The sequence below is a fragment of the Acomys minous genome (assembly GCF_964271855.1).
Source record: "Acomys minous genome assembly, contig: scaffold_26, whole genome shotgun sequence".
Taxonomy (NCBI): Eukaryota; Metazoa; Chordata; class Mammalia; order Rodentia; family Muridae; genus Acomys; species Acomys minous.
Genome location: NW_028182179.1, coordinates 21,427 through 43,340, shown reverse-complemented (window position 1 = coordinate 43,340; position 21,914 = coordinate 21,427). Strand labels below are relative to the sequence as shown.

Here is a 21,914-nt window from a genome sequence, read left to right as displayed (position 1 = left end):
CAAAATTCAAAGATTCTTCCTCTGTGGGTTCAGTTCAGCAATGTCCCAGCTATTTATGTTTGGCAGCTTCATAGTCCCAGTGAGGAAACTGTGAGAGTTCATTGCATTGAAGCTGTGAGGATGAAGCCTGAGTTGCATTTTGAGACCACAAACAAGATGTTGAGACACCCAAGCCTTTGCGAAATCTGCATGGAGAGATGCAGATAGGGAGTGGAAGTAGCCAAACTGAGGGATGTATGAAAAGGTACAGGAATAGGTCATCTGAGCCCTTTGATGTGAAGGTCCATGTGTGTGAGACAGCGCTGCAGGATTTGGTGTTTGCCCTGCAGAGTTTCTTGCCTTGGTCTAATCTCCCCTCACTGTGTACACATTCCTATTTACTGGAATGAGAAGGACTATTCTGTGCCATTGTATGTTGGAAAGATAGAACTTGTTTAATGATTTTATAAGATGTGTCAATTAAGAGATTGTCCATAATTGTCACAAGCGACTTTGGACATTAGAACAGTGTAGAGGCTGTTGCTTTGGACATTTAAGCAGTGTAGAGGCTGTAGCTTTTGACATTTGAACAATGTACAGTCTGTTGCTTTTGGCGTTTGAACAGTGAACATGCTGTTGCATATTATTAGGACCATTACAATTAGACTAAATGCATTTGCATCACAGGGTGACCATAAGCTTATAGTGACCAGGGTGAGAATGCAGTTGTTTGAGTCAAAAAGCTCCTAGATTAGAGGTTGTCTTTGGGCACTTGTCTGGCTTTTGTGGCTTTCTTTGGGTAGCTTATGGATGCTTTTGTAGGAGGAGCCTTTCTAGATTACAGTTTACTCTTGTTCATTCAAATGCTGATTTCTCTACCCCACTATCTAGTTTACATTGCGATGTTTATTTCAAGTATTTCTGGTGACAAGTTTGTATTGACATGTCACCATTTGTTCTCTTTTTTGCTAATAAAAGTCATCTAGCCAGTGCTGAGCAATACAGAGACTAGGGTGGGACATCCTGGTCCAGTGAGAGGAGGAGAAAGATCAGGAAGGGAAGGAAGGATGCCTTTGGACAGAACCAGGAAACACTAGGAGAAGAGAATTGGACCATAGAGACAAGAAAAATGAGAGGAAGATAAACTAGCTTGGAGGCTTAGTATTATGCTCTCTGCTAATTAAACAGATTCTAGTCTCTCTGTGTGGTGTTTTGGTTAAGGAATAAGCACTGATTATCTTAAAATTATAAATATTAATAACCATTCAACAAGATTCCTTATTGGGGATGAAATTTGATTGTCTAAAGACTCAATCCATTTCCTGTTCTTTGTGTCTACTATGTTGTGGTTGAAACTGCTCAGTTAGCTTCCTTCTCATGCTGTCATGCCTGCACCAGTATACACTCTATCCCTAAATCACATAAGATACAGTAGAACCAATTGCTACCCAATGCTAAGCTACTTTGCTAGTCTGATGTTTTTATATTTTTAAATTTGTTGTTTTTGTTTCTGTTTTTGGAAACAAAGTTTCTCTGTATAGTCCTAGCATTCCTGAAAGTAAGTATGTAGACCAGATAGTTGTCAAACTTGGAGATCCCCCTGACTCTGGCTCCAGAGTGCTGGGATTAGTTTGGGCCAACATGTCTGGCTGTTTTTTTACTGTTATTTTTTTTTAAGATTTATTATTTATTCTTATGTATATAGTGCTCTTCCTTCATGTACATCTGCAGGCCAGAAGAGGGCATCAGATGGTTGTGAGCCACCATGTGGTTACTGGGAATTGAACTCAGGACCTCTGGAAGAGCAGTCAGTGCTCTTAACCTCTGAGCCATCTCTCTAGCTCCCTGTTATTGTTTTTTTTTATTTAAATAAAGTTAGCGGAAGTTCTTGGAATGTAGGTTTTTGTACAAGGTAGCATATGCTATTGTGCTTATCTTCATCCACATCTTGAACTTTGAAATTTGGCAGAGAGTGTATTCTGTTTTTTAGAACGGCATGTATTCATGATATTAATATGACCTATGCCTTCTGAGTCATTGCATTGCAGGCGTGTGACGTTCTTCCTACAAGGGTTTGTTCGAATCTTTTGAATGAATATGAGTGTTTTTCCTGTATGCATGAACATGTATATCATGTGTGCCTCCTCCTCACTGCTGTCAGAACTCCTGAACTTGGAATAATGAATAGTTGTGAGCCCTGTGTAAATAATGACAATTGACCTCAATTATTTTTTCCTTCACTTTTCTTTTTCTTATTTTATTTCTTATTTTTATTTTTGGTTTTTCAACACAGTATTTCTTTGTGTAGCCTTGGCTGTCATGGACTCACTTTGCAGACTGGGCTGGCCTCGAACTCATAGTGATCTGCCTGCCTCTGTCTCCCAAGTGCTGAGATTAAAGGCGTATACCACCAATGCCCAGCTTACCTCAATTATCTTCAATACCAGCAAGAGCTTTTAACTGGTGAGCCATCTCTCCTGTCCTATTTTGTTTATTTATATTGCTATTATTTCCTTCTGTTCATTTATAAATGTTTAAACATGCATTCCCTTTTAGTAAAATCTTACTATTGTTATAGTATAAACTGGGGTACCTCAGGGTTATGGAATATGAATATCAAACAGGAGTGAATGTATAATTCTTTGTAGGAACTTCAGTAAAGACCTCTGAGTTCTTTCTGTCTTTTTTGTTTGTTTGTTTGATTGATTTTTTTTTTTGAAGGGAGTCAGGATCTTAATATGTACGTCATGACATAGAACAGGCTGGCACCTGCCTCTGCCTCCTGAGTGCAGGGATTAAAGGCATGAGCAAGTATACCCAGCTTGCCCATCATTTTTGTAGTTAGTAATTGTTCCTACAATTTCTCTGATGTGTGATCTATGTGGTTCTTTCTCTATGTCTGTTAATTGACATTTCTCTTGCGAGGCTATTTCCTGTTCAAAGGACACAGAAACGACAAATGCCAAGAGATATGGAGGATTGGCAAAAGCAAGCCTGTGAGCCTCTGGAGGCAGCCCACTCATTTTTCACAGCTCTATCCCTTGGTTTAGGAAAAGCCTAAGTTATTTTGCCTCAAAACTGCTTCTGGTTGCTACACTGTCTTTCCATGCTTCTCTCTTGTGTCTGGCATAATGCATTATGCAGATCTCCTGCATAATCGTATGAAGGTGATTATATAGTTCCTGATAGTGATTTCTGAACAGATTCAAGTAACGTCTAGCCCTCCTACAAATTATCAAAAAACTGCTAGGAGTTCTGCGAACCACATGATTTACACCAGTAAGAAAAGCAAGATTAAACCACATTAATGATCAAGGGAATGCATTCATTCTAGGTTTAGTCCAGGCTGAGTCCTAGGTGTTTACCACAATAAGAAAGACCATATGAATATAAAAACAAAGAACAAATGGTTTTCTGTACAAGACAGGACAGACCCCTGTTTCTTGATAACAACCTTGGCACCAAAAACTCTTGTTTTAAATACATAATGTACATATGAAATAAGAAAAAGATAAAGCTTCTGCTTGGGACTCAGTGAGCTTATAGATAAAACTACTATTTAAACTTTAATGAGCAAAAAATGTTCAGTTAGATATAGTTCTAATGAAATAACTTAAAGTCCTACTGTCATTCTCTTCTGTAATGATTGTATAGGGAAGATAAAAACCTAGGACAAGAATAAAAGAGAGAGGGGCTTGCTAGAGCCTGTCCTACCCATTTACTATGTGTCTGTGTATATATGTTCACATGTGAATAGATATGTGTATGCATGTTTAAATATCTACATGTTGTTGTTGTTTGTGTGTGTGTGTGTGTGTGTGTGTGTGTGTGTGTGTGTGTGTGTAAAATTGGGAACTCCCTTGTGTGTATGAATGTGTACCTGTCTGCATGTCTCATTGCTTACGTGTGCTGATATAGTGGAAGGTTCCCTGAGGATGGCCTGGATTTGCTGCATTCTTCGCAAAAGAGACTGCTAAAACCAACGCCATCACCACAGGAAAGCTTGTGGGAATCTGCTGTTCAAAGCCCATGTTTATTTTACTTGTATGAGTGTATGTTTAAAGTCTTTTTTTTTCCTCTTTTTTTCCCCCCTCTCCTTCAAGCCACTGTTGAATGCCTAAGTAAGTCACTAAGTTTAAAAGCAAACTACGGTTTTTCTTTTACAGCCTCCTGCTGTTTACATCAGGAAACTGTCACAGCCACCTGCTCTTAGGTAATAGATTCCTTAGCTAAGGAGCGGCTTTGGCAGCAGAAGAGCCAGAAAAACCAAATAGCTCAATTGATAAAGCATCAGATAGTTCTTTGGAATTTGCCAACACTGTGTCCTGTGCAAATACTAATGTGTGTGTCAAGGCTGGCCCCTGATGGAGATGAACCTCGTTATTCAGTTTCCTTCTAAAATGACTTGGTGGTTACAGTAGAACTTTTGTGTCTGAAAATGAGTGGAGGAAGCACCAGAGTTACACGACTATGTTGTCAATGGTGCAGACATGTACAGTGATGTCAGTATCCTGCTTTCTGTGTACACATGTACAGCATACTTTAGGATGCAGTGACCTATGATGATGAGCATGTGACCTTCACTCGGAAGAGTGGGCTTTGCTGGATCCTTCCCAGAAGAGTCTCTACAAGGATGTGATGCTGGAGCCCTACAGGAACCAAGCTGCTGTAGGTAGGACTGAATTATGTTTTGCTTTTTAAAGTCAGGGGACAAATGTTTCTCTGTTACTGATGTTCTTCTGCAATTTCAAATGAGAATGAGGAAGAATGAGGTGAATAAATCAGGCATGGTTCTTAGAGACTCTGAATGTAATAACTTAAATTTTCTTAATTTCCAATAATATATAATATATTTCTTATACTATATTTTAAGCTACAATCTGGGAGACCATAATATTGAGGACCGTTGTCAAGTTCTAGAAGACATGGAGGGTCATTTTCATGTGCAAGCTGATACATGTCTTGCAGAAGAAATTTTAATGTGCCCTGCAAGTTTTAAAGAAAAGCAACAGTGTTAAAAAATGAAAAAACTGACCCCCCCTCTTTGCCCTGTCTCTGTGGGTCAGGCGGACCCAGGGGAGGGTGGTAGGTTGCAGCGACCTTCCCCCCCCCCCTCCGTGAACCAGCAGTGGGAGGGGTTTGAACCCCGGAAATGGTGGGGAGCCCTGGATTTTCCCTGGATGTCTAGACAGTTGGACCTGAGAAGGGGCCAGTTAAAGGTTGGGGCCTTTGGGGAGAGGTGGGGGTGGGGAGCTGAGATTCGTACCAGGACTAAATGGGGCCTGGGCAGAAGCTGAGCACCCTGTGCCCAAGGAGCCCCCCGTTGGCCTTGAGTGGCTGAGTGACTGAGCCCCCCCCCCCCACCCAGAGCAGGACCTTCCTTTGGAAGGGTGTAATAAACATGTCAGGGCTTGTTTCCAAGCCCAGTGTAGGACATGTCAGGGCTTGTTTCAAAGCCCAGCATAGAAAATAGCTGACAGCCCAAAAAGCTGACATCTGACCAGATGTGTGAGTGATAGATAAAACCTTAGTAGTAAGTTCTGACCTAGGAGCAGCCAGGACTGCAAGTTGGTGATAAGAGTGCCACAGAAAGCAAGATGTGTGAATTAGAGAGGATAAGGTTAAGTTAGTATAAAAACCCTGAGAAGAAGCAGCCAGCTTTCTTCTCTCTTCGCTCGCTCTCTCTCTCGCTGTCACCATGATTACCTAAAATGCTACCAGCCGATGGGCGCTCTCCCAGGACAGAGCAGACAGACATGCTGTCAGAAAACAACCCGAGAACTGAATCAAGTCGCAGCAGCGAACCTGTTCGACAGAACTTCGCGATATCAGGTCGTATACCTTAATGGCATAAGCTCCCAAAACATTGATAGTATAAGATGCTAAATGCTACTCCTAAATGCTACTCCTATTAGAATTAAGATAGTTTTAAGAGTATAATGAAATGGTATTTGGTGGCTTGGCCTTGGAGCCTTAGCCGCTGCCCTTTGCTGTAGTTGCCTTTGTATTGCTAATAAACCTCTCTTGTTAATCGTACCACTTGCTCTTGGCCTGCCTCTTTTGTTCCGGATTCTGAGTGTAAACTCTCTGCTCGCGACAAAGGGCCTTGCAGCAGCCGGTGGGAGGGCCTGGCCCGGCGCTCCCGACCTCCACTCGCCCTGGAGGGAGGGGCCGAGCGCCCTCAGGAAGCATAGACCTAGGCGTTCCGAGAGTTTCCCGCCCTGCGTTGCCACTGGCCGCCGACCCGCCAGGAGATGGCTCCCGGGACACGTGAGAGTCTTCGGTGATGTTCACACTCCCAATGTCTTCGAGCAGCCAGGGCCCTGGGGCTGGAGCGCACCAACGCGGAACCTGCTGCTGCCGCCGCTGCCAGGCCTGTGTGCGAACTGAGTGTGGGGACTGCCATTTCTGAGGAGACATGAAGAAACTGGGGGAGTTGGCGGGGCGGGCGCATGAAGTGGTCTTGCCTGCTTCGGCAGTGCGCTGTGCCCGTGCTTCCACACACAGCTGTATGCGTGTGCTGAGTGCGGGGACTGCCATTTCTGAGGAGACCTGAAGAAGCTGGGGACGTCGGTGGGGCGGGCGCATGAAGCAGTCTTCCCTGCTTCAGCAGTGCGCTGCGCAGCTGTGTTCCTTCTGTGTGGGGAAGCTGGGAAGGAGGAAGGTGCATGGAGAGGAAGAGAAGTTTGGTTTGAGCCTCATGGAGTATACAGTCTGCAACGGGATCATCCACCCTGGCTGCCTGAAGATGGGAAAGGCTGAGGGTGCTATCAATTCAGAGATCCCCAACTGCTGGGAGTGCCCCCAAGGTACCCAGGAAGGATGGACAAGGATGCAGGTGAGGGTCCAGGGCACCACAGGGTTGACAGTGGTGAGGGGGTGGATGGAAGCTGACAGAGGAGCCACCACCTCCACCTCTGCCCAGAAGAAAGGGACCTTTACCTGCTGGCCCTCCCCCTGAACATGTGTCTGGGCCCCCAAACAGAAGGAGTGGGAGGCAGGGAATGAGACCCCCGACCCCAAGGAAAAAGGTGAAAGGAGGCCAAGAGAGGCACTTGAAGAAGGTGGGTGGAGATGCCTGCCTCCTCTGAGGAGCAGACCCAGGCAGCCCTGGCCTTCTCCCCTAACCCCCACCCCCCACCCCCCAGGCTTCGGAATCCCAGCCAGGCATTCTCATTCTGCCACCCTAGGCTCCCTCCCGAGAACTGGGAGAAACTCAAGCCACCTATGGCTTCTGCTGAGGGCCCGGCAGCGCCATTCCTATCACCACAGAGGGAGAAACTCGAGCGTTTCAAGCATATGTGCCAGCTGCTGGAGCGGGTGCCTGATACCTCTTCTTCCTCCTAGGACTCAGACACAGACTCAGACTCCTAGGGCACATAGCTTAGTAAGGACAAAGCTCCTGGGGAGGCCTGGAATGTCCTTCAGTCAGCCTGGGGCAGCTCTGGCGAGAAGAAAACCATGGGGTAGCGGTGGGCTAAATGCCCTGGCAGTGGGGGAAGCACTGCTCAGTTGACCCCTGGGCCCTGCCCCACCACCATAGCCTCCACAGTTATGTGCCTCCCCACCCCAAGCCCTGAGCCTGACACTCTGCCTTTGCTGCTGCCTCGGGCTGCATGGCTCCATGTCTTTCAGCACCTTGGACCCTGAGAGCGATGTGTCTGCATGCGAGTCTGCCAGACTTTGAGCTGCTGGTGCTACAAGCGTCTGTGGCCTTGGATGGACCTAAGCCGGAGGAAGCCGCTGACCCCACCCATGCTTAATGGGGTGGTTTGCCACCAGCCATGTGCTCTGGACCTCAGCTGGACAGGTGTTTCCACAAAAAGCAGCTCATGTGTTTTCTGAACCGACTGTAAGGCTTGCAGGAGTTGGTGCTTTCTGGGTGGTCCTGGCAAAATATAGTGACTACTCCTAACTAGGGCTTCTGTTATTGATGTTTTATTTTGCAAAACATCAGGCCTATTTCTAACCACAAAAGAACAAATGGCTATGATTGGTTACACTGTAAAACCCCATTCTTTATCAGTTTATACAGATCAACTACATAAGGAAAGCCCCTATCCCTAAATCCTGATTGGAGGGAAAATGGAGCTGTGACTTGGCACAGATGTTTGTGGCTTTCCATCTTAAGGGCTCCATACCATTCTGGCTCTGGCCTGGAGGCAAGGCTAAGGTGTCACAGCTTAACTTTCTGCTATATTTTGTGACCCAGACTGATCAGTAGCATCTTGATTACAATAAGTTCTTATCATTTGCATTGACCCAGTGTTTGAGTTGTGTTTGATCTCAGTGGACTCCATAACATAAAGGCTTTAATGCATTGCTTACATTCATAGAATTGTTTTCCAGTATCAAGATTTTCATAATGATGAAAACTATAGAAATGTCGTAAGGACCATGCATGGGACAGCAAAACAGCTTTAGGACTCATGGAATATGGCCGACTGGTTAGCAAAACCATAGTGTGTGTACCTGAGGGAGGCACTGGGGGCAATGCACATTGAAATAAAAATAAATATGTTATTAAAAAGATTACTTTTTTAGATAATTGAACCTTTCTTTGTAATAACAAATTGCAGTCTGTCATTAAAAGAAGCAACTGGCTGAAAAATTACCTTGCTTGCTTATACTTTGTTGATCTCTAACACATTGCTTAGTTGGGAATGTATGTGGGTTCTTGGGAATATTTTGTTTTCATCGTCTGTAATGTGTAAAAAGTTTTTAATGTAAAAATATTGGGGTATATATTGTTTTTCCATGACCATTCACTGAAAGAAAAATAGATTGTAATCAAATTATAATTTTTATACTGCTTAGAAGGTGTTTGTTGGGATATGTAAGCTATAAGGAAAAAAAATTATTGGAGCTTGCCTTGCTTCATCCACCAAGAGTGTGTGTGTGTGTGTGTGTGTGTGTGTGTGTGTGTGTGTGTGTGTGTGTGTGAATATTCCCTACTTTTTATTCTTCTTCTTTGCTAGTCACAAGCAATACTGGCCCCCAGCTACTGCCCAAAGGGAGAAACAACTCCAGTAAATCAAGCTAGATTCCATCAGAGAAAAGTCTGATGAATGATCGATCAGTCAACAACTCTAAGTCCTGCCTCAGTTTACACTACAGTGTTGAAGCTGGCCTTCAGCAAAAATGTGCTGAGGCTTCACCTGATTAAATATATTCATAAGGTTTCTCTCCAGTATGAATTCTTTCACGATGAAGACTACAGGTATGTGCAAAGGCTTTACCGTATTAAATATACTCACAGGTTTTCTCTCCAGTATGAACTTTTTCATGCCTTCGAAGATGACTGGGACATGTAAAGGCTTTACTATACTCATTAAATTCATAGGGTTTATCCCCAGTATGTGTTCTTTTATGATATTGGAAACTACTGTGATGTGCAAAGGTTTCACCATAGTAAATACCTTTAGAGTATCTCTCCACAGTGATTTATTTCATACCTTTGAGGATGGCTCTGATGTGCGAAGGCTTTACCATATTGAGTATATTCAAAGTGTTCCTCTCCCATGTGACTTCTTTCATGCCTGCAAAGATAGTTAGAGCATGTGAAGGCTTTCCCACATTCATTACACTGAAGTAATTTTCCTCCGTGAATTAATTTTACAGTTGGGTCTAATGGTAAAGAGGAACCAGATCTTAAGGTTTTATCACTTTGTTTACATTCATGGTGTTCCCCTTCTTCATGTGTTGAGTATCTGAGGATACCTATGGTAGTGAGAGCATTTATTACATGGCTCACATTTATAGCATCGTTTTTCTATATGATGTTTTTCATATATTTAAAGAGAACTGGAAGAACTCAGAGCTTTACCACACTGACGGCATTCACAAATTTTTCTATAGTGTGAGTCAACACATTTGAAAAGTGAACCAGGACAAACAGAATTTTCACATTCTTAGTACTCATAGAGATTTTCTGCAGTGTGAGTTTGTGGAGATTCACAATGATGTTGGAAAACCAAGTAATTGTAAACTTGTATCACATTCATAAAGTCTAATCAAACTGGGAACTCCTACATATCTCCTCATTGTTCTGGAGAGAGATATGTTGCTTCTTTCAATATCCATATGCTCACATGGCTTGTATCCATTGTGACATAGGATGCACCCATTAAGAATAAAAAAGGAAAGGTTTCCACATTGTCATTCCGTTTGATTCTTGTTCCTCACAGACGTGGTATGAGATTAGGGTTTATCCACAACAACATTCATGATTATCATAAACTGCCCTCAGGTTGTGGTGATCCTCAAGCATAAAATCATTTTCACTGCTACTTCATAAGTGCAATATTGCTACTGTTATGGTTTGTCATGTAAATATCTGGTATGCAGATGGTCTTAGGCAATTCCTGTGACAGGGCCTTTAGATCCCCAAAGGGTTTGCAACCCATAAGTTGAGTGCATTTAGTGATTTAGTGCATTCCTTGCTACTACAATGCCTTGTGATTAAAGGCAGTGGGAACCTACAAGAGCTTAATCCAGCGGGATGACAAAAGGCACAGACCTCTCAGGAGTGAACATATGACTCACTCCTCTAGTAAAAGCACTGAGATCTGCTGAGGTTATGGCCAAGGGTGGAGGAAATACAGAAAGGATGTTAGGGGAAGGTAGTTATAGTACCAGCTAAAGCTATATGACCAGTTACAGAAAGGAGTTTTATAAGTGATATGAGTGTTCCTGTTATATTTTGTTAACAATGTGTTTGCACAGATATTTGTGCTTTCTTTCCTTAGTTTCTTCTTTAGGTGAGGTAAATCAAGTAAGAGAATATTAATGGTTATCATGTTTAAATTTGAGATACCAACATAATGTCCCCCGAGGACATTGCAACCTATTCTAACATTATAATGAGCTTACCGTTGTACAAAAGATACTTATATCACATTAGGCATAATTAGGGTCTGGTTTGGTATATAATGTGTTTTCCTTGGACTTGGAATAGTTAGTTACATCATAGTTAGGCATTATTATGACCTGGTTATTGTTTTCATTTGTGAAATTAATGATGGCATAAAAAGATGGACTGTGTGTCAAGTTGACCTGGGATGGAACTGCGATGGTATGATGGTTCTTTTTGGTTGTCAACATTATTACATCTGGAATTAACTATAACCCAAAAATGGAGGGACACACCTGAGAGGGCCTAACCCTAACCCCGCCCCCGCCCCCCCTGTTAATGAGAAGTGGGAAGATCTACATGTAATCCAGAACTTGGAGGTAGGAAGAAATGCCCTTAATCTGGATCTTGATGGGGAGGGGGGCGCAGACAACCTTTAATCCAGTTGTTTTGAAATAAAAAACCCTAATCTGGGCTACGCCTTGTGCTGGAAAGTCCATATAAAACATAGAAGAATGAAGCTTTTACTCTTTCTTTGCTTGCTCTCACCTTTGTAGCAAGTCCATTCCTTCACTGGCATTAGTGCCCACTTCTTTGGGATTCCAGCCTATACTGAAGTTGCACTGTGACATCGAGGCTCCTGCAGTGAGCAACTACTGGATTCTTGGACATTGCCAGGGTAGATGGCCATTGTTCAACGAGCTGGTCCACAGCCTCTTTTTATAAATAGAGAAATTGATTCTATCAGTTCTGTTATTCCATAGAACCCTGACTAATAATATATTGGGTATACAAAGAATACCATTTAGAGTCATTTGTGACTCAAAATCATCTCAGCTCAGTTATAAATTACTTTTGATAGATTTTCATGATTAAAATGGAAAATTTTAAGCAAATAATATGTTGGTTTGAACTCTATAATAGCCTTACGAAAGTCTTATTAAACGTTAAGGTAGACCATAGGGAGAAGAGCTGCCGAAATGTCCTCTAATCTGCAATGGATGGTCCCTGGGAAGTGCTCCAGTTTCCTGACCAAGAGGAATAAGCAGACGCTCGTCACCAAGCCTAATAATCTGAAGGCCACAGTTCCTTCCACTACTATGGGCTAATTCACTGCCAAGACTGTGGGAGTGGAGCCCGAGGCCAATGGCAAAGGTGTCGTGGTGGTCATGAAACACAGGGCCAGGCAGTGGTGGCGCATGCAGGCAAAGGCAGGCAGATCTCTGTGAGTTACGGCCTGCCAGGTCTACAGGGCGAGTTTAGGACAGCCAAATCTACACAAAAAAAACCCTGTCTAGAAAAAGAAAGAAAGAAAGAAAGAAAGAAAGAAAGAAAGAAAGAAAGAAAGAAAAAGAAAGAAAGAAAAAGAAAAAAGAAAAGAAAAAGAAAAGCAGAGCAGATCCGGTCAGTGAAAACCAGCTCTACCTGGAGCCAGAGATTGAGAGAGGTTTAAAGTGGGCTCTCCCCAACTCCTCCACTTGCTGATTTAATTTACTTTTTCTCTCCCCACTGTCTTGAGTTCTGACTCAAGTGTCTCCTCTCCATCCCTCAATACCCTTCTTCACTACAAATTCTAATGATTAAACAAAAAGACAAAAAAATCATTTTTATTTATACTTCATAACTAAGCTTGGCTGTCCTGGACTCCCTTTGTAGCCTAGGCTGGCCTAGAACTCTCAGCTATTCGCCTGCCTCTTCTTCCAGAGTGCTGGGATTAAAGGTGTGTGTCACCATGCCTACATTGTCCTCAGTTCCTTTGTCCATTTCCTCGCATTTCCATACCCATCAACCATTTCCTTGTGCTTATCTTCATGAATCTGTGCTTTCAATATTGGATATTATTTAAATTGCTCTTTTTAGGGGATACATCTATGGTTGTGATTGGTGTTTAGTCTTTTTTTTTTTTTGTAAATAATTTATTTTGAGAATGAGACCAAAAGAAATTGGAATTAGGGTGTTGGATGTCTTTTGCCCTGCATTTTTTTATCCTAGGAGGCTTGTATTCCAAGCTAACAAGTTAGGCTGCCTATCTTTTATATGAAGGGTTCAGAATTCACTATAGGGCTCAGATATTGGGGTGCAGTATCCTATTAGACCCAGTTCTGGTCTAGGCTGGCAGCAAGAATGCTGGGAGGCTTGCAGAGCAGAGCCAGGGCAGCTTGACAGTTGGAGCTGTGAAGGAGAGATAAACCTGTTTTTTATGATGCCAAGTGTGGGATCGGAACGGTCTTGTGAGAGAACAGGTGAGGTTAATCCACTAGAAGACCAACCTCGTGCAGGAGCTTGATTGGTGCCAGCTGAAAAGATCCCATGAACAGACTTCTGGGAGGAGATATATAAATAAGCCCAGAACTGGAGACGGGGCTTTTGGAGACCTGGGATAGTTTTGGCTGTTCGTTGCTGACTGCTGGGGAAGGCTTGGGGCTCCGGCTCCTGCTGAGGTTCCAGGTTCTGGTTACTCCAGGTTCCAGCAGAAGAAATCCTGCTGATTATGCCAGGAGAATCGTTCCTCGGAACTGCTTTCCTTAAGGTTTTGTTATTGTGTTCTTTAGTCCTTTTTTCCTATTGTTTTGGTTAGTCGGGTTATAAGTGACGTCGGTTCAGTTAGTAAGTTGTAATAAAATACATTGGTTAAGAGAACTGAGCCTACAGAGCTGTGTGGCCTGCAACTTGAGAAGGAGTGGGAGGGACCAGTCTCTGCAGGGCAGCGACACTAAAAACCAGGAGAGTGACAAGGAAGAGACAAAATCTGGGTGGCCCTTGAAAAGGTTTGGGGAACCTCGTGACTGGAACTGAAGGATAGTGGGCGGGTCTATATGAATATGCTTCATTTCCTTCGGTGGATGGGGGTCATGTGGGGGCAGGTTGTTTGCAGAAACCCAACAACTTCCTCAGATGTAGTTTTCCGGCTGCTGGCCTGGTCAGTCACCAGTCAGCAGCACAGCGGTGGGAACAGCAGCCTAGCAGTCAGAGGGAAACAGAGGGAGAGGAGCAGCATGATTTCCTCAGCTGCTTTGCTGTTGTTGTTGTTGTTGTTGTTGTTTTTTCCGAGACAGGGTTTCTCTGTGTTTCCTTGGCTGCCCTAGTCTTGCTTTGTAGACCAGGCTGGCCTTGAACTCACAGTGATTTGCCTGCCTCTGCCTCCTGCTCTTAAGGATGCCACTATGACAATTCTGTTGATATCTTACCATTGTTGGATAGGGTGTTTATTGTGAGTATTTTTTTTATGGTGGCCAGATTATTTTTCATAAAATCATCTCATGGAGCATTTGCAGTATGTGTATTTGGACACTGGGTTCACAGCTACAGCAGTTACAAATCTCCTCGAATTCAAATTCACCCATGCTTTCTTAACTTCTCTGTTCCTCTATCTGCCTAGTCAAGAGCATGTCCTTTGTCCTGGGTAATAGGTATCCACAAAATACATGTTGGTCATATGTGGAACCAGTGCATATTTGATTGAATCAGAAAATTTACTTTATAAAACACCATAGTTAGCCAGGCGTGGTGGCGCACGCCTTTAATCCCAGCACTTGGGAGGCAGAGGCAGGCAATTGCTGTGAATTTGAGGCCAGCCTGGTCTACAGAGTGAGTCCAGGACAGCCAAGGTTACACAGAGAAACCCTGTCTTGAAAAAACAAAAAACAAAACAAAACAAAAATAAAACACCATAGTTGTGGTTGGAAACATTAGCGTCTTGGATGTGAGCACAGCGTTCAGAAATGTGTCTTCAATGCTTAGTTATTAATGGTATACCTTGGGTCTGATGAAAACTGGAGATCTGACTGGTCCAGGGTATGGTTGAGGTTTATTCTATGCTGTGTTCATCCTGAGATTCCCGGGAGAAAAACCAATTTCACCACTTGAGCAGGTACTAATATAAATAGTAAATATTGACCAAGAAATGGACTTTGTCAAGAGCTACAGGGGCTTATGAATACAAACCTATATGCCACCATACTTTCTCATGTGGCGTTGTTATTTTTGAAGAACTACAACTCCCAGCATTCCAGGGAGCTAATCTGGTTCTTGGGCAGGTGGTATTTGCAGATCAATTTTGGGCTTTACAGTATGAGGGAGAAAACAGCCAGATGTATCTAGAAGGGTCCAGACTGAACCAGCTCATGAGAAGACTGAGAGGGGAGGAGATGGGGGACAGAAAGAGAAGGGAGGAGAGACTAGGGTTTAGAGAGGAACCAGGCAGCAAGAAATCACCTCTCCAAAAATGTCTCCTTTAATATGTTAATCTCAGGTAGCCCTGTGTCCTTAGTCTCTTTGAGAGCCCAGCCCACTATGCATGTTGTGAGATCATGACATCAGGCCACACTGTTATTATAGATAGAAAACTCACTATATATTACAACAAAATTAGAATTCACCTTTTGAGTGATTATGATTGCTGACTTAAATCAGAAAACTGTCTCCTTCGTTCAAGGAAATCACTGTGCCTGTGCACATGTGGCCAAACTCTTGTTTTTAAATTCACGGCTTGTTAACACTGAGTTTTTTCACTGTAACTTCCTGCAGGAGTGGGAATGCCTGGACCCTGGCCTCAGAGGTTTTTTTCAGAGACCTCCTGTTGTAGTGGTGCAGCAGTCTGGATTCTGTGGGTCAGAGTCCAGTTTTCTTGCAGTCTTCCTTCCTCAGGCTATCTGGGAAAATGGCTCTGCAGGTGTGTAAACTGTGTGTGAGTGAGTCTCACATCTCATAGACTAAGTGAAATCCTCAGTGAAGAAGAGACATTTTTATCATACTTTCTCTTTCCTTCATGGTTATCCTTTTGGCAGGTGTTAGCATCTTTCAGTTTTGTTCCATTAAAGTACTTTGCACCTCTTTCCCATGGGCAGGTCTCCCACTGCTCAGCCAGATCTGCTCACCTGTGAGTGACAACTAAGAGCCCTAGATAGTGAGGACAGAGATTGTAGCAAAGGATCCAGGTATGTTAGACAGATTGAGCATGGTGTGTGGTGGCTCTGAAATGACAGTAGAAACAGGACATGAAATTGATTTTTGCAAGATTCGGTTTCATTAATGATTCTGGAAATTTTCACTGAGAATAATGTTAGATGTGGTAAAATGAATTTCCCATTATAGGCAGTACATTAAGCATTCAGTCGTTTCCTGTATTTGATTAGTTTCGAGTCTCTGAAATAACTGTTGCCCATTGAAAACAAAGTCTCTGACCAGACTGAAAGCAGCACCTGGTCTTGGGTGTGAACCGAGCCATTTGTGTGTGTAGCAAATGTCATAGTGGATTCCTTTTTAGGGCCTGTGACCTTCCTTATCATTTGCTTTGGTCAGGTTCCAAGTGTAATCTGTGTATTTCCCTCCCTGTACAATTACCCTCATATTGAACCAGAAAAGCTTCTGTTACTAAAAATAGTCTTTCCAGTATGTTTCCAGTGTGCATGTCTGACAGATTTGGATTGTAGAACACAGGATCCAAATTGGGAAGTGACCACTGATGACTCTGCCCTCCTCCTCAGTCTGCATAGCTGTTTCTGACATTGTTAATGGTATTACTATGTAGTACAAGATATCTGAAGACAGTGTGAGTGGTTTGATTGAGGTCTTCTTCTTCTTCTTCTTCTTCTTCTTCTTCTTCTTCTTCTTCTTCTTCCTCTTCTTTTTGGTTTTTTTCAAGACAGGATTTCTCTGTGTAGCCTTCTCTGTCCTGGACTCACTTTGTATACCAGACTGGCCTCAAACTCACAGAGATCTACCTGCCTCTGCCTCCTAAGTGCTGGGATTAAAGGCGTGTGCCACCACTTTTGGGCTGAGTTGTTGTTTGTTTGTTTTTGTTTAAGGAGATCCATTTGATTTCTGACTCTATTGTCACTTTAAATTTTTCTCCATCAGAGAACTGTGTACTCACTGATGCACTGTGTTGAGTTAGTCCTGATTAGAGTGGAATTATTCCATTTGTCCTTTTTCACACTGTTGGCTTTAGCTTTTGTCTGACTGTATTATTCTGAGGTATGTTCTTTCTCTCCTCATACCTTGAGAGGTTTTATACTGAGAAAATGTCATATTTTACCATAGGGCTTTAATTTATCTATTGACATAGCCATTTTTCTACTTTTACTGAGTCTACATATTTGGTGTCTTACATAGATTCATCTGTAGGTGTTGGAACAGCCTTGCACTCTTGGTGTGAATTCAATGTTTCCATTTCTGTGTTATTTAGAGATGATCTCTGTGTCTGTGTAGATCCTGGCAACTGCTCTATGATTTTTTAATTTTTTGAATATATTTGTTTGGGCTCACCTGCTTTGTGCTTTGAGGTAAAGCCAGCTTTGCATGAGGACTTTCTATTGTTCCTCCTTTTTTTTGTGTTTTATGCAGTGCTCTCCTTTTGGCATTAGTATAAGGTTTGTATGGAAAGGAGAATTCCATGTTAATCTGTCCAGTCCTCAGACACTGTTGACGGAAACTCTTACTGCTTCAGTCTCAGCAGCTGCTTGCTGTGTGTTGTAGTTGTATCATGTAGGAGGCTGATTCAGTCACTAGTTTCTAGGAACTCATCATGTCTTCTTCAGTTGTGGTTTATGTATGTATGACTTTCCACAGCACTGCACAAGATAACACTGAAGTCCTTGTCAAATCTTTCAGTATCCTCATGTTAGCTCTACTTCTAATACATATAAATTCACTTTTCCAGTTTGAATTAGGTGAATGATGCTTTGTTATTACTTTAGTCCCGGCACCGAAACAGTTCTGTTATGTTGAATCATTGTACTGTCTTTGAGTCTCTATCTAGTTCATTAATCTCTGCATAGCCTTGCTATTTTCTTTCTACATACTGTTTCAGATTGTTTTTATGCTTGTAAAGCCCTCAGGCACATAACTCTGGGCAAATATCTTTCATAACCTGAGCTTCTTGCTGCCAAACTTCTTGACTTTTCTTTGTTACTTCTGTGTGATTGTCTTTGCTGAGCTGTCACTCCTCTAGGCTCTAAGAAAGCGTCCTTGGAGCTCCATCATTTCTGACTCACTGTTCATTGACTTAAGAGTCCACAGTAGCTACTTAAGGGACCATTACAGGGCAGGAGATGTGACTCAGCAGTTAAGGGCAGTGGTTGTTCTTGCAGTTTCCAGGTTCAGTTTCCTGTGTCTGCCTGGGGACTTGACATCTTTCCAGAACTGAAGCTCCTCCATAGGGTCTGTTACTCTCTTGATCTCTTTCAGTTGTCTTATTGCTCTAGCTAGAACTTCAAATAAAATATTGAATAGATGTAGGGAGAACAGCCTTGCCTTGTTCCTGATTTTAAAGGAGTTGTTTTTACTTTCTTTCCATTTGATTTGATGTTGGCTATAGGCTTGCTGCAGATTCCCTTTATTATGTTTAGGTATGTGTTGCAGGTGGGTTGGGTGTATTTTGATGCTAATACTGCTTGTCAGCTTGTATCTTGCCTAAGAGCCTAACCTGTTTGACCAATAAAAGGCCATCACCCCTGGGCAGAGTAAATGGGATGGGCGTGGCTAAGGTTCCCGGGCTTTGGGAGACCGAGATAATATTGGGAGGAGGAGGGGAGAGGTGGAAGAAGGCTGCACCATGGGTTGGGTGAAGGAGAAGCATATGGCCAACATGGATGGAGATTTGGTCCAGATGCTGAAAATTAGCAAGTATTTGGGATTATGGGTGGGAGGTAGCCTGATAGAAATTATTAGAAGCAGATGGCATAATAAGTAGTTTAGGGATTTAATATCTGGCCTTCCCAAGGTTAAGTAAGGCAATTTTAAAATATAACAGGTGTCTGTGTCTTGACTGATTGCTAGCGGGTTAGAAAATACCACCATAATGATAATTTATAGGCCTAATAATAATATTATTAGGCTATACTGATAAATTAACCACAACAAGTATGTCCCTTGTATCCCTAATCTCTCCAAGACTATTATCATTAATTGGTGTTGGATTTTGTCAAAGGCTTGGTAGGTGGCAAATGAGATTATCCTCTGCGTTTTTCTTTTTTTTCTGTCAGTTTATTTATATGGTGGGTTACATTTACTGATTTTTGTATGTTGAACCATCCCAGCATCTCTGGGACGAAGCCTAGTTGAACAATGTTTGTGATCTTTTTGATTTGTTCTTTGATTGAGTTTGCAAATATTTTATTAATTTTGGATCTATGTCCATGATGGAAATTGGTCAGCAGTACTCTTTCTTTGTTGAGTATTTATGTGCTTTGGGTATCAAGGTAACTGTGACTTCTTAAAATGAATTGGGTAATAATCTTTCTGTTTCTGTTTTGTAGAATAGGTGAGCAGTATTGGTGTTAAGTCTTCTCTGAGTGTCTGGTTGATTTCTGCATTAAAACCATCCAATCCTGGTGTTTTGTTTTGTTTTGTTTTGTTTTGTTTTGTTTTGTTTTGATTTGATTTGATTGGGAGTCCTTTAATGAATTTTTCTTTTTCACTAGGGGATATAGGTCTACTTAAGTTGTTTACCTGATCTTGATTTAACTTTGGTAAGAGTTGCCTATCAATTAAATTATCCATTTCTTTTAGATTTTCCAATTTGTTGGGGTACAGGTTTTTAAAGTGTGTTCTTAACTATTCTCAGGATTTCCTCATTGTCTGCTTGTATGTCCTTTTTGTTTCCAATTATTAAAATTTGCATATTCTATTTTGGTTATTTGCAATGAATCTACTCTGTTTCATTGAATCTTTATTGGTTTTGGTTGTTTGTTTGCTTGCTTTTTGGTCCAACGGAGTTTAGTTTATTCAGGGTTGTGGCATTAGCCTGACTCCTGAACAGAAGCTACACCTTGATCCTGGGATTTTCTTGCTGGGGCAGTGGGTGCTTGTGTCTGCCATGCCACAGGCTCACACTTCATAGAGCATCATGGGGGAAATCCACATAGATTCGGTCGGTGTGCGGGGTGTGGGGGGGAATCCAGCCTCAGGATGTCCTGAGGAATCAGATTCTTATGTATCTGTCCATTCTTGGTGACAATTGTCTCCTCATAGAACTCACGAGCCAGATCCCCATCTTTATCATAGAACATGGAGTCGCGGCGTGTGAATGGGAAGGGAGGCAACCCTCGGGCTCAAGACTGCACCAAAGATTGCTCAGCGCCGCCTCTCCACCCCAGTAGCAGTGGCAAAGGGCCAGAGGCCCCAGACTTCAGAGCCTCTGATGCCCCTGTCAGCCTCTCGGGAGCTTGGCGGCCACTAGGCTCCCACAGTGCAGTGGGCGTGACCATGTCCCGCCCGGTCTCAGGTGCTGCTGCTGCTCCCTGGTTCTTTGTATTCTTCTCTTTGGTATCTGTTTACTTGATTTTGAGTGTGTTATGAGTTCCTTTAGCGTTTGTTACTTTGTGAACTTTCTGTGGAGAAACAGTGTTAGTTGTCTCTTCTTGATCCTGAAGGTTTGCCTCTCATTTCTTGGCAACTCTGTGTTTTCCAGTTGTAATCATCAGTTTGGGTTTTTGCTACTTAAGTGATTGATATGGTTAACACATTGGTTTTTGGTTTTTCAAACTTTCAGCAAATGCTGAAACAAAAGCAGGACTTTTCAAGGAGAAAAGAAAGAGGGCCCTTGATCTGGATTGGAAGCCTAACAAGGTGCCTTAAGGGCAATACTTCCTCCTGCCCAAGCCTTAAATTAATGGAAAGAGTATGCAAAGTGATTCCTAGTCCCAGGAAGAAACTTCATATAAAACCTGCTGCTACTGTGGTCCAAGCGTGGTAGGGTCCATCCCTGCATAGAAGCCAGTCTTGACAGGATCACCTTATTGTGCTGGTTCTAGAAACAAGAAAGACACAAAATTCAAAGATTCTTCCTCTGTGGGTTCAGTTCAGCAATGTCCCAGCTATTTATGTTTGGCAGCTTCATAGTCCCAGTGAGGAAACTGTGAGAGTTCATTGCATTGAAGCTGTGAGGATGAAGCCTGAGTTGCATTTTGAGACCACAAACAAGATGTTGAGACACCCAAGCCTTTGCGAAATCTGCATGGAGAGATGCAGATAGGGAGTGGAAGTAGCCAAACTGAGGGATGTATGAAAAGGTACAGGAATAGGTCATCTGAGCCCTTTGATGTGAAGGTCCATGTGTGTGAGACAGCGCTGCAGGATTTGGTGTTTGCCCTGCAGAGTTTCTTGCCTTGGTCTAATCTCCCCTCACTGTGTACACATTCCTATTTACTGGAATGAGAAGGACTATTCTGTGCCATTGTATGTTGGAAAGATAGAACTTGTTTAATGATTTTATAAGATGTGTCAATTAAGAGATTGTCCATAATTGTCACAAGCGACTTTGGACATTAGAACAGTGTAGAGGCTGTTGCTTTGGACATTTAAGCAGTGTAGAGGCTGTAGCTTTTGACATTTGAACAATGTACAGTCTGTTGCTTTTGGCGTTTGAACAGTGAACATGCTGTTGCATATTATTAGGACCATTACAATTAGACTAAATGCATTTGCATCACAGGGTGACCATAAGCTTATAGTGACCAGGGTGAGAATGCAGTTGTTTGAGTCAAAAAGCTCCTAGATTAGAGGTTGTCTTTGGGCACTTGTCTGGCTTTTGTGGCTTTCTTTGGGTAGCTTATGGATGCTTTTGTAGGAGGAGCCTTTCTAGATTACAGTTTACTCTTGTTCATTCAAATGCTGATTTCTCTACCCCACTATCTAGTTTACATTGCGATGTTTATTTCAAGTATTTCTGGTGACAAGTTTGTATTGACATGTCACCATTTGTTCTCTTTTTTGCTAATAAAAGTCATCTAGCCAGTGCTGAGCAATACAGAGACTAGGGTGGGACATCCTGGTCCAGTGAGAGGAGGAGAAAGATCAGGAAGGGAAGGAAGGATGCCTTTGGACAGAACCAGGAAACACTAGGAGAAGAGAATTGGACCATAGAGACAAGAAAAATGAGAGGAAGATAAACTAGCTTGGAGGCTTAGTATTATGCTCTCTGCTAATTAAACAGATTCTAGTCTCTCTGTGTGGTGTTTTGGTTAAGGAATAAGCACTGATTATCTTAAAATTATAAATATTAATAACCATTCAACAAGATTCCTTATTGGGGATGAAATTTGATTGTCTAAAGACTCAATCCATTTCCTGTTCTTTGTGT

General features: G+C 42.5%; 1 long non-coding RNA gene across 1 annotated transcript; it reads left to right on the top strand.

Annotated features, from left to right (window-relative positions):
* The first annotated feature begins 2,185 nt into the window (after positions 1 to 2,185).
* Positions 2,186 to 5,065, top strand: LOC311591749. The gene is made up of 3 exons (XR_014777183.1): positions 2,186 to 2,442; positions 4,516 to 4,651; positions 4,853 to 5,065. It is a non-coding gene; the product is annotated as an uncharacterized lncRNA (long non-coding RNA).
* Positions 5,066 to 21,914: the final 16,849 nt, after the last annotated feature.